This window comes from Vipera berus (assembly GCF_964194415.1).
Source record: "Vipera berus genome assembly, chromosome: 4".
In the NCBI taxonomy this organism is placed as follows: Eukaryota; Metazoa; Chordata; class Lepidosauria; order Squamata; family Viperidae; genus Vipera; species Vipera berus.
This window is the reverse complement of record NC_138206.1, coordinates 27,952,301-27,971,499: the sequence shown is the minus strand read 5'-3', so window position 1 is coordinate 27,971,499 and position 19,199 is coordinate 27,952,301.

Below are 19,199 nucleotides of genomic sequence, written 5' to 3'. Positions count from 1 at the left end.
CCTTGCTAATCTGAATATCTTTCATGCAACAATGTACTGGCTGATTTCTCAATTTTCAAACTATTGTGAAGAAATGAAGAGCGCTTCAGTGCTAAATAAGGTCTGAAAACAGATTTCAGGCTTGTGTTTCTGTGATCCTTGGATCTTTCAACATTTGGCTTTAAGATCAACTTCACACGTGATAAAAACATGTTTGGTCTTTATATATCAAAGGAACAAATTTATACCCATCTAATATATTGTATAAATTCTTCTAATTATGGCAAAATTTTCTAGATTACAGATTACATGGTGTGAACTCAGGCCTCCATGTTACTGTAGTTACTATTGCCACCTAAGATTCTCCCTGGTAAATAGTGGGTTCTGTGGTGCAGGAATGAAGACACGAAGCTGAGTACAGTATAACTCACACTTTTATTCTTGCTGGAACTGTACTGAGGCAAAAGCTGCAACCAGCCGCAATATGTAGTCTAGCCCCTAGGCGGCAGCCAATAGGTTTGAATCAACCATTGCTGCCTGGGGATAGCCAATTGCAGCACAGGAGACTGGTAGTCTGGGTTGCTGGAGAGCCATTAGCTGCTCCAGCAACCCACGTGGTGTATCACAAGAGCCCAGTACATAACACCCCTCCCCTCTTAGATCAGACTATGACAACAATTAGTCTCAACAGCTGTCAAGACTCGTTATTTAAACATACACGAAGTAAAGTGATAATAATAAAAATAATAAAAACAATGTAGATTACAATGAGATTAAACAACGTCTCAATGATCAGGCTTCTATTTGCAGTAATAGGCAGTTACACATAGCACTAGTTTCTGTAGTCTAGTGGCAACAGGTTTTACAACAATATATAGCTATTTATTTTACAACATAATCTGCAAGGTATGAAGGAGGCTTGTGTGCCCTAGAGGAACGTTTCAGAGTTCCCATCACTTTGTGGTCTACCATCTTACCCAGTGGGCTGGGTAGATTTGTGTCCCTTTGTGCTCCTGAGTCAAGGGGATTCAATGCACTCTGGCTGGCCTCACCAGGTTGGCTCACCCCAGAGTCAGACTGTTCAGCAGAGTAGGCACAGCGGTTGCTGAAGTTCGGTTGGCTCGCTTCATCAGGGGGTCCATGTTGCACACCCGAGCTCCCCGGTTCTCCCTCTGGTTCCATCTCAGTTAAGAAGGAAACGTCCTGGTAGTCCATGTGAGGGCTGGCTTGGCCACAAGTTTGAGGACCTTGGGAGGGACTTATGATGCAGTCCTCACTTAATGGCCATTCTGGAAACCTTTTCCTGAGCTGATCAATGTGTCTTCTGAAAACTCGCCCTCCCTCCAACCCCACTTCAGAAGATAGGGGTCCGGATGCCTTGGTGATTTGACCAGGAGCCCACAGGTTCCCCTGACCATAGTTCCGGGCCCAAACCCAATTGCCCATGTGCAGTCTCCTCGGGGGTTTTGGTCAAGAGGCTTCTGCTGCCACTCTGTCTGGATGCAACCTGTCCAGTTTAGTAATCAAACGCCTCCCCCAACATAGTTCTGCAGGACTTTTACCTGTGGCAGTGCAGGGCGTAGAATGCTGGCAGAGTAAAAAATCTGCAAATCTGTGATGCCAGTCAGCTGTGACAATGCGCTTGAGTGCCTTCTTCACAGTCCTCACCATGCGTTCAGCTTGACCATTGGAAGATGGATGAAAAGGCGCAGACGTTGCGTGTCTGATGAGATTAGCTCTGAGGAAAGCCTGAAATTCAGCAGCAGTGAATTGGGCCCCACTGTCTGAAACTAAGACATCAGGCAACCCATGTGTGGCAAAGAGTTTTCTCAGCACCTGGATGGTCCTAGCAGTGGTCATGTTAGGAACTGGAATTACTTCCAGCCATTTGGAGTGGCTATCCACTACTATAAGGAAGAGCTGTCTTTGAAAAGGCCCAGCATAGTCTATGTGGACCCTAGACCAGGGAGTGTGCATTTCCTCCCACCTGTGAACTGGAGCCTGTGGCATTTCAGGCCTAGATTGCTGGCATATATAACAACCATGGACTTCAGCCTCAATGGCCTTATCAAGGCCAGGCCACCAGAGGTAGCTTCTAGCTAAAGCTTTCATTCTGACAATGCCTGGATGGCCTTCATGTAATGATTGTAAAACCCTGTCTCTTAGGGAAGTGGGAATTATGACTCTGTTTCCCCATAAAATGCACCCTTTATGGGCAGATAACTCATGCCTCCTGACAAAATAGCTCTGAAATTCTGAGCCTGGACTTTTATCCAACCACCCCGTGTATACCCATGACAACACTCTACTAAGTATTTTATCTGTAGCAGTTTCAGCAGCAATGTCCCCTGCATGGAGGGGAAACTCAGGTATGTCCTGTATGGACAATATTCTAGCAGCAGGAGATGGATCTGGATCCATTAGTGGCAGTGGTAGTCTGCTGAGGCCATCAGCATGGCCCATTTCCTTGCCCGGTTTGTGAACTAATTTAAAATTTTATGCAGATAGGAAAATAGACCATCTCAACATTCTTGGAGATAGTATGTGGGGGGTTTGTTTGTCTGTTGTGAACAGTCCCAACAGAGGTTTGTGGTCAGTGTAGACTGTGAAATCCCTGCCATATAAATAATCATGATATTTTTTTTATTCCAGCAATGATGGCCAGGGCCTCTTTGTCAATCTGACCATAGTTGCACTTCGCAGAGAACAAAGTCCTTGAGTAAAATGCAATAGGGACCTGTTTCCCATTTTTCTCTATGTGGCTTAAAACTGCCCCCACCCCATAGGGAGATGCATCACATGCAAGACATACAGGTTTAGACTCCTTGTAATGAGTTACAGTGGAGTTTTCTGACAGTACTGCTTTTAAGTCCTGAAAACTTTTTTCGTGTAAGTTAGTCCATTTCCATGGAGCTTTCTTGTCTAGAAGCCTGTGGAGGGGCTCTGCTATTGCTGCCTTATGAGGTAGAAATGTGTGGTAGAAGTTTAGGAGTCCAAGAATGCTTGTAGCTCTCCTTTTGATTTGGGCCTAGGAGCCATTTTAACGGCCTTCACTTTAGAATCAGCAGGGTGAATACCGTTAGCATCAATGCGGAAACCCAGGAATTCTGTTGAAGAAACCCCAATACTACACTTGTTCTTTTTTTATTTGAGGCCTGCTTTGTGAAGCCTCTGCAAAACAGCCCTGAGCCTTCTGGCCAACACTTCTGGGGATTCCCCTACAATAAGAACATCATCAAAATAAGGGCAGACATCCTGAATACCCTTGAGAGTACGCTCCATGATCCCCTGGAAAATGCCTGGTGCAACACTGACTCCAAACTGTAAGCATTTAACCTTGAATGCCGCTCTGTGAGTCACGATCGTTTGAGCTGCAGCTGTGGCCTCATCAACTGGCAATTGCTAATAGGCCTGTGCTAAATGAAGTTTAGCAAAAATAGTACCTCCTTGCAAGGAGGCTAAAATATGGTTGACCACTGGGACTGGGTAAGCGTGTTGCTTGAGAGCCTTATTTAACGTGCATTTATAGCCAGCACAAATGCAAATTTCCCATTGGCTTTAAGTGGAGTGACTATAGGAGTTTCACACTCCCCCCCCCTGCCATCAACAGGCTGTAACACGCCCTTTTCTACAAGCTTATCGATTTCGGAATCAATTTTATGTTTTAAGGCAAAGGGGACCCTGCGAGGCTTAACCCTGATTGGGACTACGCTGGGATCTAACTTAAATGATATAGGTGGGCCTGTGTATGTACCTAGGGTTGAGTCAAAAACATCCGCGTATTCCTCGCACACTGACATGAGGTCTGTAGCCCGTGTCCGGTTTATGCCAGTAATCTGAATACCTAAGGCATCAAACCAATCGAGTCCAATGAGACTCGTTCTCTGTCCCCCAACTACTATTACATCCAGGTGCCCCCAAAACCCTTTAAACTTTACCAACAAGGTGGCTTCTCCCTTAACTTTAACGTGAGCATTTTGAAAATCCGTTAAAATTATATCTGAGCTTCATCTCCCGGAGCTCCGCAGAAAACCATGGAGCCCAGCAGGATGTGCGCTGGGTCAGAGGTCGCAAGGGTACAACACAGTCAAGTGCCCTGGCGGCCGCCCTTTCCCAGGCATCCACCAAGGCATCGACTGGGCTGTGGGTGAGGGCGATGGGTATAGAACCAAGCGCCATCTGGAACCGTTCCGGGTCCATTAGGCGCCTGGGGCAGAACCACCTGGTCAGTTCCACAGCCCAGAGGTGAGGGGTGGCGTAACGGAAGACCAGCCGCAGGAGATGATGATCTGACCATGACAAGGGGACAATGGTTGGTGAACCCCCTCCCAGATCATCCAACCACTGTCCAGACAGGAACACCAGGTTGAGAGTGTGACCCCCCACATGAGTCGGGCCCTGAATTACTTGGGTCAGGCCCATGGCTGTCATGGAAGCCATGAACTCCCAAGCTAACTCAGACGGCCCTCCCAGTGAGGGCAGGTTGAAGTCACCCAGAACTATAAGCCTGGAGAGATAAGATGGCCATTCCTCGGGGTGTTTCACATTGAATTCTCTTAATTTGCTGACCTTCGGCATTCTTCTTTCTGGTTCCTGCGATCTTCAGATCCTGCTTCTAGACTCAGGGAATGCGTCCACCGAGCACGAGGCCACTAGTGTAGCTTGCTAGCCAGCCTTGAGAAGGGGGGAGAAATGCCTCTTCCCTCCGGCATGTGCTGCCTTTCCCTCATGGACTTCAGCTCTTAGTTTGCGAAGCAGGATCCCATCCTCATCGCCACTGTTAAATAGTGGGTTCTGTGGTGCAGGAATGAAGACACGAAGCTGAGTACAGGATATCTCATACTTTTATTCTTGCTGGAACTGTACTGAGGCAAAAGCTGCAACCAGCCGCAATATATAGTCTAGCCCCTAAGGGGCAGCCAATAGGTTTGAATCAACCATTGCCACCTGGGGATAGTCAATTGCAGCACAGGAGACTGGTAGTCTGGGTTGCTGGAGAGCCGTTAGCTGCTCCAGCAACCCACATGGTGTATCGCAAGAGCCCAGTACATAACACTCCCATAGCAGATTCTTTCATAGAATATACAACATGAATTGATTTTGATTTTACACAGGATAGAGTTATTAAGTGACTTAATGAGCTAAAGATCTGTCCCAGATTCTGGCCTCTAGGGAATGTTAGCAGGTATTGGTAAGGACAGAGTTGCATTTTGATTCTGAGCAAGGCAAAATCTCAAATATCATCTACATTCTGCCTAAAGGAAAATTTCAAATCAGTTTCAAAAACCATGACCCTTATACAATGACAAATTTCTACATGGAATCAAGAAATTCATAGGCCAGTAAAAAGGAAGCTAGAAGAAAATGTATATATTTTACAAGATCATATTAATGAAAGTTTGCCCTGACCCTTATGTTAAACAATACTAATGATTGGGGAGGCAATATTGATAGGAAGAAATATTGGCCAAAACCAATTACAGTGAAAATAAGAATGTGGGCATAGATGCTTCCAAAAAAAATGTTCCTGATGGGATATCCATCTGGTCTGCAAATGGAATGCCAGATTGCTTGCAATTTCAGTACCAAAGGCATATTTAGAAGCAGAAGCCAATGAAATATACATAATTGCTGTATCATTCCTCTCATCAAAGAAGTCAAAAAATTCCCTATTCCTGAATTTATCTTTCTAATCCACTCAGACACTCTGTGAAGATTATTTTATGAGCAATCAAATATGAGTCTGCAGTAGTCCTTTGGGTAAGTCAGTATATTTCAGCTCCCCATGGAGACCATAGTGATGGATTCTAAATTGATATTAGGAAAGCACAACTCATACTTTGCTTCCCACATCAATGCTTGTTTGGGAGGCATGCAAGTCATTTCAGAATTAGCTACATCAAATGATTGCTCCCCTTTGTTCACATCACTCTTAAAGTATCTTAATTTTCATCTATAGTCAGTCATATATTCAAGTGTTTGTTGGGTGACCTCTGGATCTCATAGTTTTAACTAAAACATTGTCACACTGGCTAAGATTCAGATAGCCAAAAATGATGAGACAAAATTATGATAACATATTTATGAATGCCACAACCCTATCCTGGGGAGCTTATGGAACCCCTGATGAGGATGACCTTTTCATCTGATACTCTGTCCGTAGGGAACCAACCTTACCATTGAGTTTTCTGTACTTGGAATTGGACTCCCCCTGTGGCTTAAAACCCTTGAAATTATTTCAAGTTGTTGTAAGCAAATCCAGTGTGTCTATCTGATGAAACCCCTGAGACAATTTAACAGTATGAGAAGGAGCTGAGGAGGGAAAGGAGAACTTCTTTCTGTAGAGATGCAGAGGCCCTAGCAGTGATGTTTAGATAGCTCCATGGGAAAGAAATCTTTCTCACAGCAGAATCATCTTCCCTGAAACAAACTAACAGGCAATTTCTATTATCTGCTTAAAACAAATGCCTCAATGCTGCTGTACCCTGCAGTGGTTTTCAGTGTCATCTCTTAAAGATCTATATCAGCTAGTGGTAGGCAGTTGGGTAAAAGGGAGGAATTGCTCCATAATTAACCTCCTTCATTACTGGGATTTCATCACATACAGAACAATTATATTTAACAGCGCAAAGCCCATTAAACATAATTTAGAGGCCAAAATTGCTGTTGATTTAACTAATTAGAGAAGAATGCATAGAATCTTCCTGAATGAAAGGTTTGGATTTATTTATTTTTTTAAAAAAGATCTCTAAATATGAAATGAATTTAGTATCAAAATGAATATGCAAAACTAATGATAATTTGTAGACAGATAGCCAGACATCTGAGAAAAGAATTAGGAGCTGAAATTTCAGTCTAGTTCTGGCCTGGACTGATTTGCCCTGAACTGTTTTAACTTTTAAGATCTCTAAAAAGCCAAATGACATATCTGGAATGTTTTTTCCTCTCTCAGTTCCATGATCACAGAATATCTGAATAATGCCAGACCAGGATTTTTAAAAATATTATTTTGCCAAAGACATACAGTGGGACAAAAAAGTATTTAGTCAGCCACCAATTGTGCAAGTTCTCCCACTTAAAAAGATGAGAGGCCTGTAATTTTCATCATAGGTATACCTCAAGTATGAGAGACAAAATGGGGGGAAAGAATCCAGGAAATCACATTGTAGGATTTCTAATGAATTTATTTGCAAATTATGGTGGAAAATAAATATTTGGTCAATAACAAAAGTTCATCTCAATACTTTGTTATATACCCTTTGTTGGCAATGACAAGAGATCAAACGTTTTCTGTAAGTCTTCGCAAGGTTTGCACACACAGTTGCTGGTATTTTGGCCCATTCCTCCATGCAGATCTCCTCTAGAGCAGTGATGTTTGGGGGCTGTCACTGGGCAACACGGACTTTCAACTCCCTCCAAAGGTTTTCTATGGGGTTGAGATCTGGAGACTGGCTAGGCCACTCCAGGACCTTGAAATGCTTCTTATGAAGCCACTCCTTCGTTGCCTGGGCGGTGTGTTTGGGATCATTGTCATGCTGAAAGACCCAGCCACGTTTCATCTTCAATGCCCTTGCTGATGGAAGGAGGTTTTCACTCAAAATCTCACGATACATGGCCCCATTCATTCTTTCCTTTACACGGATCAGTCGTCCTGGTCCCTTTGCAGAAAAACAGCCCCAAAGCATGATGTTTCCACCCCCATGCTTCACAGTAGGTATGGTGTTCTTTGGATGGAACTCAGCATTCTTTCTCCTCCAAACACGACGAGTTGAGTTTTTACCAAAAAGTTCTACTTTGGTTTCATCTGACCATATGACATTCTCCCAGTCCTGTTCTGGATCATTCAAATGCTCTCTAGCAAACTTCAGACGGGCCCGGACATGTACTGGCTTAAGCAGGGGGACACATCTGGCACTGCAGGATTTGAGTCCCTGGTGGCGTAGTGTGTTACTGATGGTAGCCTTTGTTACTTTGGTCCCAGCTCTCTGCAGGTCATTCACTAGGTCCCCCCGTGTGGTTCTGGGATTTTTGCTCACCGTTCTTGTGATCATTTTGACCCCATGGGGTGAGATCTTGCGTGGAGCCCCAGAACGAGGGAGATTATCAGTGGTCTTGTATGTCTTCCATTTTCTAATAATTGCTCCCACAGTTGATTTCTTCACACCAAGCTGCTTGCCTATTGCAAATTCAGTCTTCCCAACATGGTGCAGGTCTACAATTTTGTTTCTGGTGTCGTTCGACAGCTCTTTGGTCTTGGCCATAGTGGAGTTTGGAGTGTGACTGTTTGAGGTTGTGGACTGGTGTCTTTTATACTGATAACAAGTTCAACCAGGTGCCATTCATACAGGTAATGAGTGGAGGACAGAGGAGCCTCTTAAAGAAGAAGTTACAGGTCTGTGAGAGCCAGAAATCTTGCTTGTTTGTAGGTGACCAAATACCTATTTTACCGAGGAATGTACGAATTAATTCATTAGAAATCCTACAATGTGATTTCCTGGATTCTTTTCCCCCATTTTGTGTCTCATTGTTGAGGTATACCTATGATGAAAATTACAGGCCTCTCTCATCTTTTTAAGTGGGAGAACTTGCACAATTGGTGGCTGACTAAATACTTTTTTGTCCCACTGTATTAGTGATCTGCTTTGTTCATAAATGTGAGTGAGGTACAGGTAGTCTTCAAATCTGATTTTTGCAATTTCCCCACATACTTAGTTACTGCAGCCAGTTATTTTCTGCAGACCCAGTTATTTTCCATGATATGATTTTCACCAGAAAATTCTGGGGACTGATTCTAAAGCCTTGCAAAATTGACATTTTACTAATGAGGTACAGCCCATATAGCAAAGCTTGCAGCAGAGGGTTATAAAAGTGGCACTAATTGGAAAGGAGAAGCATTTCCTTACTTGGAAGAAAATCAATCCTTTATACTGTATAGTCAAATCAAAAATTCATAAAACCTAGCTCATCCCCATACCATATTTACATGTTCTTGAGGGTGAAGGTTCATTCTCCGAGCCTGTGGGTTGGCTTCCAAACATTTCATTACCAGGCTAGATAACATCTTCAACAGAGCTTAGGGGATGTCAGTGTCAGTGTTCCATTTATAAGGGCTTCAGGTTTAGGTGTGTCAAGTGAGAGGCTTGTGATGGGTCAGGTATGAGTCATCTGTGAGAAGCTTGTGATGGGTCTTGTCATAGAGAGGTTACATCAGTTCAGGGTCATTGGGAGGTGAACTGCTGGTGGGAGGGGGAGGGGAGGGCTTTCATGGGTTAGTTGTGGGTCGGTGCTGTCTCTGGCTGGCTGTGCGGTTGATTTGGATTCTGAGGGGTTTGTAGGTTGATTATAAGTCAATGTATCTGTTGATGGAATTGCTTGTGGAGGGCCAGGCTTTGATGAACTCACGTGAGAGTGCGGCAGGTGGTAGCGTAGCCAATGATTTTAATGTTGCTCCCATTGAACTGGTGGTGTTTGGTATTGATGTGGGTAGAGATTAAGGATTTGGGATTGTGGCATTTGCCAGCCAGTATTCATGGATCCTGGTTTTTAATTGATGTGATGTTTGTCCCATGTAGAACTGTTTGCAACATCACATCTATTAAAAAACAGGATCCATGAACACCAGTTGGCAGTCAAATGCCACGATCCCAAATCCTTAATCATTACCCACACCCATACCAAACAACACCAGTTCAATTGGAGCAACACTAAATCATTGGCCATGCTACCACCCGCCACGCTCATGAGTTCATCAAAGCGTGGCATTTCACAAGCAATTTCATCAAAAGACACATTGACTTACAACCAGCCTACGAACCCCTCAGAATCCAAATCAACTGCACAGCCAACCAGACACAGCACCGACCCACAACCAACCCATGAAAGCCTTCCCCTCCCCCTCCCACCAGCAGTTCACCTCCCAACGACCTTGACCTGATGGAACCTCCCCATCACAAGACCTATCCCAAGGCTCTCACTGATGACTCACACCTGACCCATCACAAGACCCTCACTTGACACACCCACACCTGAAGCCCTTGTAAACAGAAGAACACTGACATTGACATCCCCTAAACTCTGCTGAAGATGTTCCTTAGCCTGGTAATGAAACATTCAGAAAACCAACCCACCTCAGAGAATGAACCTTCACCCTCATCCTACACTTGAGCTACAGATATTTGATACTATTGCATTTGTGTCCTTTTTTCAAGCTTCAACAATTTTAGATTAGATTTTTTAAAAAATTATAACTTCAATATTATTCCTGATAAAAAAAATTCCCTTTTCTTTTTTCCCCCTTTTTTTTTCTTTTGTGGAGTTCTACATTTCAAAAGAATCCCTAATTTACACTGAGGTTTATTACTGGGCTTCAAAAAATGTAAGAACAGAAAACAACATTGCTCACAGGTTTGGGGCATGCTTTCACTCCTAACAAAAGCAAATGTGCTTTCACTTTTTCAAGTGTCCTACTTGAGGGCTTGCATCACGTCTATATCCCAGTAACTGTTTATAAAATTGTTATAGCTAAATTAAAATGTATACAATGCTTTCAACATTCTAATCAACCCTGAAGAAAATATCCAGCTCTCCCTTCAATAAATTGTGATAAAAATCTGCATTTGGCAAAAAAGTATGACTGTAATGAATAAACCGCACTTATACAACTGAATCTGCATTCAGACTAACTTAATATAATGCAAAGGTTGAAATAACCATGCAAAGGTAATTGTCCTAATTCTAATGCACCTTACAGTGTCACCATAGTTTGCTAATTCTTAGGTGTGCGCTGCTCATCTTTCTTTCATTGTGTTATTATCTGGGCAGACAATGAAAAGAGGATATGGGAACTGATTGTTGGTCCTGAACAATTTTGAAAACTGACCACCAAATTGAGATGGAGATTCAAAGCTTTAAGTTCCCAGTGTGCTTCATTCTCTGCAAGATATGTACAGTTTGTGGAATAAATGATGCAAGAATTGTATCCAAGAGAAAGCTCTCATTGGCTGATGGTACCCTAAGGGCAGGATGTGGTTGCCTAGCAACTTTTGCTGGGCTTTATCACAGATATGTTGAAATCTTTCCATTACAGACCACATGTAACACATTTTGCATTAGAATTCTAATAAAAAGAAAATCTATTGACTAGGGGAATACTGTGTTCCCTTTCCCAGTTCCATTTGTTTTAGACCTCTCCAGAAACATGTGTAATCTAGCTCCCTATTCTCATTTTCATGGTTTTGCAGACATTATTTTCCCCACTGCCAGCAGATCTACTACAGTTTTACAATCAAATTTCAGTATGTTTTCATTGACTTTCCTATTGCCCTGCTCCAATCCTCCACTCTTGCAACTTTGTTTTCAATTTTAATTAAACCAAACATTCAATTCTATCTATTGATTTAGCTAAAATAAAGATACAAAGTGTATAATAATTCCTGATTTTGTGGTTTAAAAACCAATTGCACCTCACTAGATGAGTCAAGAAAGTTCATGCTACCTCAGCCAGAAAAGGTTTTGAGAAAACAAGATTTGTTCTCAGATAGTGCCTCTTTCTATTATAGCATGAATACATTTAGGAAAAGTTGTAGTTAAATAGTGGTAGAAGGAGGAATGAGGCAGAGATGAAACAAATTAAAACAAAGCAACCATTGCCTATTGTTATCACTACATATTCAGTATATACAGGGCTTTTTTCCTCATAGAACACTCAGAACGGAGTTCCGGCACCTTTTTTGGATGGAACCTTGTAGGGTAGGCAAGGCGGGTTGTATGACATGTGTGAGTTCCGGCACCTTTTTCTTTTACAAAAAAAGCACTGAGTATATATGAGAACTTGCTTAACTAAAATGGAATGTGCAGATGGCCCTGGGGAACAAAGGAAAAAATGCTGCCTAGAAAACAATCAGACAAGAGAAGCAGGACTCCCCCCCACCCCAAGTGATTAATGGTCAGACAAAGAATCATAGGGAGGGCCACCATAATGGAACAAGCAATTAAAAGTGGTGGCAGAAAGTTTGTATTTTCAGACTTGCAAGATTCTATTAATGCAACCTTACAATAAAGTAGTTCATCTCATCCTTCTTCCTGTCTGGTTTATCTGGGAAGGCTGACACCAACAACCTTAGATAATAATAATAATAATAATAATAATAATAATAATAATAATAATAATAATAATAAGAAGAATAAGAATAAGAATAAGAATAAGAATAAGAATAAGAATAAGAAGAAGAAGAAGAAGAAGAAGAAGAAGAAGAAGAAGAAGAAGAAGAAGAAGAAGAAGAAGAAGGAGGAGGAGGAGGAGGAGGAGGAGGAGGAGGAGGAGGAGGAGGAGGAGGAGGAGGAGGAGGAGGAGGAGGAGAAGGAGAAGGAGAAGGAGAAGGAGAAGGAGAAGGAGAAGGAGAAGGAGGAGAAGGAGAAGGAGAAGAAGTTGGAAGGGACCTTGGAGGTCATCTAGTCCAACCCCCTGCTCAGGCAGGAAACCTTATACCATTTCAGGCAAATGGCTGTCCAGTCTCTTCTTAAAAACCTCCAGTGTTGGAGCATTCACCACCTCTGGAGGCAGGTTGTTCCACTGGTTAATTGTTCTAACTGTCAGGAAGTTTCTCCTTAGTTCTAGGTTGCTTCTCTCCTTGACTAGTTTCCATCCGTTGCTTCTTGTCCTGCTTTCAGGTGCTTTGGAGAATAGCTTGACTCCCTCTTCTTTGTGGTAGCCCCTGAGATATTGGAACACTGCTATCATGTCACCCCTCACTCTTCTCTTCGTTAAACTACACATACCCAATTCCAGCAACCGTTCCCTATATGTTTTGGCCTCCAGCCCCCTAATCATCTTTGTTGCTCTTCTCTGTACCCTTTCTAGAGTCTCGACATCTTTTTTACATCGTGGGGACCAAAAATGATGGTTTCTGCTGAATAAATTAACACACATCGATAATTCGTTCTTGCGAGAATTGTTTGTAACAAAAATAATGGCACATATTCAGGAAAAATACACAGTATGGACTGTACATCTGCACAGTAGAAAAAGTGAAGCAAAAATCTATTTCCTAGTAGAAAAAAATTACTGATGGAAAGTCAAGACACCAGGGATGACAAATAAAATGTATTTGAGCAAGAAAGATAAAAGAAAATGTAAAATAAAGCTTAATATCTTTTGAGGAGCACATTTTTAAAACAAAAATGGATTTACTGGCCTCTACTTTTTCATGGAACTCTAGATTAAACCATTCCTATTGGCAGCTGGGAAATGTAGTCCAAGTGTTCCATAGCAGTAAAGTCCAATCTTGAACACTTGTATCAATAGAAACATCATTTACTTGCTTTTTGCCACTTTGGTCTGTGTATATTTGTGTGTCAGTGTATCTGTTTGTGTGTGTGTGCACGCACACACACACACATACACACACAGATACACACGTTCCACTTTCCTATCATCTTGTCTGAGAGATGTTAAGGCATCTAATTCAGTAGCTTTGCTGAACTAGGCTTGGTCAGTAATTGAAGAGAAGATTGCTTGTGAGTTTATCCATATCAGTTTGAGTTCTATTGCTTTTTAAATTATGTATATAATTCTAAAAAAATAATTTTCAATCTTGGCCATAAAACAGATGTAATTATTAAGAAAATCTATTCATTTGGATATTCCAATAAACATTAGGGCTGGATATCTTCATGAAACTGTCACTAAATACTACACCATTGGGTGGCAACATTGTGCTATAATTGGCTCTCTAGGGGTTAGAATTTTGGATTGCTTCTTTGGATAGCAATCCATATTAAATTATGACACATGTCTTTTTTATGCAAGAGGTTTATTTTTTTATTATAGAATCATAGAATACCTGTAAACCATCCGGTTTACATAGAATACCTGTAAACAATCCAGATCATCACCTTCAAATAATTAATCTTAATTATCTCAGTGTGAACAACTACCTTTAAAAATACCAACTGAGATTGAATTATGCTGAGAAAGAAACAATCTATATGGGAAGGGAAAGGAAGGGAAGGCAAGGATAGGGGCAGGGGACAGGAGAGAAGAGAAGAGGAGAGAAGGCAATGAATACATCAAAGGAAGTCAGCAACAGAGAAGCAAATAAAAATGATGGACAGAACCTGTGTGTTTAAATGTACATTATTTATGAAGAAACTTCAGGTGAAATGCATTCCTGTCTTATCAGAGCAGGCCAGAAGACTGAGTACCAAGCTACTTTTAGTAATGATATATATATATTTCTTCCCCTAATGTTTTTAACATCAGTTGAATCCCATATGTGAAAACTAATATCTGGTAATGCCATATTTTTCCTTCTGAAATCTCTGGAAAACTACTGTATGTCTACAAGTTGAGAAATCTTCCAAAAAAGATATGCTGAATCACTACAGAGAATTCATGTTGCAGGATGTTATGAAGAGAGTTTGAGGGGGTTTAGTGTGAAGGACTTAGACTTGATACTGTACTGACTTTATGCTTCAGAACAAAACTGCATTTGAATGATTATGCTTCCATTACTGCTGGCATGCTGCTTTGTGTTTGACTGAATTGTTGTACCTTCAGAAAAGATGTAGAAATCAGTTTCTTGAACAACCAACCAGGGTGACACCTAAAGCAAGGTTATTTAGAAATAAAAATCTGACCCATTACTAGCTAACTTACTTTGGTATCCTCCTTTAATTAGGTGTCCAATGTCCTTGGGCATACTTGACCTCCTTGCCTCATTAACATCAAGAAATTTTATTGGCTTTATTGTCTTTTGTTTCTGATTAAGCTAGTTTGCCCTGCTTTGGTCCTTTGTCACTTCATATCCAAAACAGTGACTAAAGTTCCAATTTATGTCATACCTATTATGAATTCACTTAATGGCTAGTATTGTCAATGCTGGAAACATTGGATGTTTTTGCTTTGACAACTATCTCTTTCTCTTCACCCTTCTTCTGAAGAATTTGGATAGGAAAAATCATCTACAGGTCTCAATTATATGAATTAGTATGAACTCAGCTTTACAATAAATTGGACTTCTCTCTTGCAAATATCTAGTAAATGCACACATATAGTGTTGCATTTTCATTATATGAATTTCTCTGAAATTCTGGAGCAAATTAAAAGGTGATGATATTTTTGTGGGAAGTCCCGAACCAGGGATAGAAAACTCATGGCCCTTCAAATGTTGCTAACCAACAGCTGCCAGAAGCTTCAACTAATATAGCTAATAGTGGTGGATAATGGGATATATAGTTGAGAATATTGGAAATTTGCATATTATTATTATTGCAGAGAATGAGAGGAAAATTCAATATAATAGTGCCGTTTTCAGAACTACTTCTTTAGAGAGTGTTAAGTGTAGCCTAGCTCTAAGAAAACTTTTGGGGGAAAAACTCTCCATGTTTATAAAAATGGTAATAAACCTTAGTCCTTTAGATATTATTTAACTAATAAATAAATAATAAATAAATAATGAATCTTAGTCCTTTAGATATTATTTAACTATTAAACTTATTTCTTGTTATCCATTAATCACCCTGGCTAAGGTTGATCAAAATTGAAGCCTGCTAAAATTTGAAACATTGCCAATGGTCTCTCTAGGGTTTTTTCAAAACTGCTGATTCATACATAGAGTATTCCATTAGTAAGATTTCTCATTAGTGGGTAGCCTTTCCCCACAAGGTAGGTTCCTGAGTACAGAAATACAATACTTAAATAATATTAAACAATTTTTTCTGAATTCTGACCAAAATAATATCAGCAACAAAATATTCCTAAGTACTTCAGTAAATAAAAACAATTTCTAATACAGCTTATATCAGGAGTGTTGCTGGCATATAAAGTATCCTTGTGCATAAAGACATTTTTTAAAAATATTCCAGCCACATGCATACTCACTAGCTTTTTATTTTTTCATCTTGCAACAGATATCCACTGAAGATATCTCCATAGCACTTGTTCAGTAAATTTTCCTGCAAAGTGGAACACCGTGTCTGTTGAAAGCTGTCTTCTCGTTATATATGATGGCTCTATTCCACAAACTTCACAAACTTTTCTAAGAAAGTCTGTTAATTAATGCCCACTTCAGCTTCCTGTAGCACAAGGGTGTCAAACTCGATCGCGTCATGTGACAATTCGTGACATATTGTGATGTTTTTGCCTTTGCAGAGCTGGGGTGAGCGTGGCCTGCACATGACACATCTGGCCTGCAGGCCACCAGTTTGACACCCCTGCGAGTCTAGCAAGTCTCCAGGTTTCAAAAAAGTCCTTCTCTTTCAGATATGTTAACAGCAAATTAGATCACTTTCTGTATTAATCAAGCTGGGTAAATCCATCAAATGCTTAGTTCAATCCAATCCAACCCATTTCCAAGGCTTTCTGAAGCTGGCTTACTGTTGACTGTTTTCTCCACAGGCTGCAAATGGAGAAAAAAGATGATTATATCTGAGCTTATTTTGTGTGTGTGCATACAAGAGAGAGAGAGAGAGAGAGAGAGAGAGAGAGAGAAATGTTTTGTATGCTGTTTATATTTAATTCACTGAAGCAACATAGAAGCACCTAAAAATGCTAATCTTATTAATGGGTTAAACATAAAAAATCACTTTATTTCTTTTTTTTAAAAAAAATGACAATTTTTAGACATTTATTTTTTTCGGTTAAGAAAACCTGCTGTGTGGGGGGGAAAAAAACTTTGTTCCATATATATAGAAAATGAAATCTAAAGTGCTATTATGCATATATTGGGTTGGACTTTCTTTTGCTACAGTCATCATCAGGAAGAAAAGTGATAATGGATATTCCAGCTCTTAGCAAGCCAACCTTGCCTGAAAAAAAGGCTAATAAGCAAGCATGGAATTGGTTAGTGCTTGGATGAGGAGCCATCAAGAAATACTAGGGTTGCAGGCTAAATGGGAAAGTTGAAGACAGAATTCAGAAGATAAGTGAAAGCTGCTTGTGCACTGTTACTCCCCCCCAAAAAAAAAAACCCACCCTCTATAGACCTGCATATGAATCACCAGGAATTTAGTGCAACTCGGTAAAGTCTTTGCTTATTTCAACTGATATTCTGTTTCACAAACCTTTGAAGTACAGTAAATCTTTACCAAAATTATGCCAAAAGCATAAACCATTCTTTGAAAATCCCTGAATCTCCACCTTAAGATCCTTCTACTAGTTCACCCTATAACAGGTAGTCCTCAATTTATGACCACAATTGACCTCCAAAATTCTACTGCTAAGTAAGACATTTGTTAAGTGAATTTTGTCCCATTTTACAACCTTTCTTGCCACAATTGTTAAGTGAATCACCGTAGTTGTTAAGTTAATAACAAGTTTGTTAAGTGTATCTGGCTTTCCCTATTGACTTTGCTTGTCAGAAGGTCACAAAAGGCACTGGGACACTGCAATTGTCATAAATATGAGCAGTGGTGGGATTCAAATACCTGAATAACTGGTTCCCTTATTGGATGCACGCCTGGGCCTCCGAGGCCTAGAACAGACTTCTGGAAATGGCATCCATGCACTTCCGGTAGGCCGTTCTAGGCCTGGGAGGCCTCCTCCTCCAGGCCTCTGAGGCCTAGACTGGACTTTTGGAAGCAGTGTGCATTCAGCTGGTTCTCCAAACTCAGCAAAATTTAGCTACCAGTTCTACTGAACCGGTGCGAACTGGCTGAATCTCACCACTGAATATGAGTCAGTTGCCAAGCATCTGAATTTTGATCACACGATGACCATAGGAATGTTGCAAACGGTCATCAGTGTGAAAAATGGTCATAAGTCATTTTTTTCAGTGCTGTTATAACTTGAACTGTCACTAAATGAACTGCTGTAAGTCAAGGACTATCTGTATTTCATGGGTGAGAAATTAAACAAAAAACCTAAATTCATAGTAATGTAGGATTGGGGGTAGAGGATGGAATAACTCAAAAATTGCATCCATCTTTTCTTTAAGACCCCCAAAAAACCATAACAAAAATAGAAACTGAACATCTCCTACAATCTGATGCTTGTTTGTGTGTTGGTTTAAAACATTTATTTAATCTAAATATTATACACATTTATATAGTCACCATCTTATATCCAACTTTGGGGGCTCCCAATATATGCCCCCAATTATACATCCCTATAACACAGAGATACGGTCTATGTTTTCCCTTGTTGTTTTGATTCTGCTTTTTTAATGTTTCTTTTCACTCCATAGAAACATGACCTGATCCTTTCCTCCCCATCACTCACTTTCCTCTCACATTCCCTGGTCTGATATGAATGTTCAGGAATTCCTTTGTCCCTTAAGTTCAGTCTTCCTCCCTGTTCACAGCTCTCTTTATACTCTCTCCCTTCAGCTAAATATCTATTTTGTCTCCTCCTAATCCACCTTACCTTTTTATGTTAACTTGCTATCTCTTAGGCCTCAGGCTCTACGTTTGCATTTCTAATATATTCTTCATGTCCTTTACATACTTCACTTGAATACCAGCAATAGATGCTAAATTTTTATTGCTGGTGAAAATCCCAGCATTATTGCCTTCACTTTTGCCCTTCTGCTTAGCACTGGAATTAATTGGTAATAGCTTACAAGAAATATACAAGGTCTTGCAAGCAACAAAATATGAGAAATGATTACTAGAGATGGAGAGAAGAACCTAATCTTCTTAAGCATATATCAGGAGTATATACTCTTTTGAACTTCCTCCAAGCCTTTCTTCTTATTTACCAGTGGAAACCATATGGCTCAGTAAGAAGCAAATCTAAACCCCCAGGCTAAATGTAACTCCCTGCATCTTATTTGCACCTAAAACCTCTCCAGACTAGGCAACATTTTTGAAGCCATTTTATGCATGTTGGGATATTTAAGAGGCAAAACAGGTACTTAAGTCTTGAAAAAATCCCCTAAAGAGAGCTATTTTATGGAAGATTTCTGGAGCAAAATGGATCTTTCATATAACCTGCCAAAAAAATTAAAAAGCATTAAAGTATTATGCCCAACCTGTTCTAGTTGACACCCTGATGCCATCAGTCATGTTATACCCTACCCTGGGTAGAACATAAAGACAGAATGTGGATTATAAATCAGAATAGTTTGTCCCTCACACTTTCTTAAAATCATAAAGAAAAAAAATATTTGCTACACCCACTTTACTGTTCAATGCAGGACTCCAAGTTAAAACAGTCCCAAGTAATGGCTATCAAGCTTCTGCTTGAACATATCTAATCAAAGGGAAGTCTTTCACATCTCTGT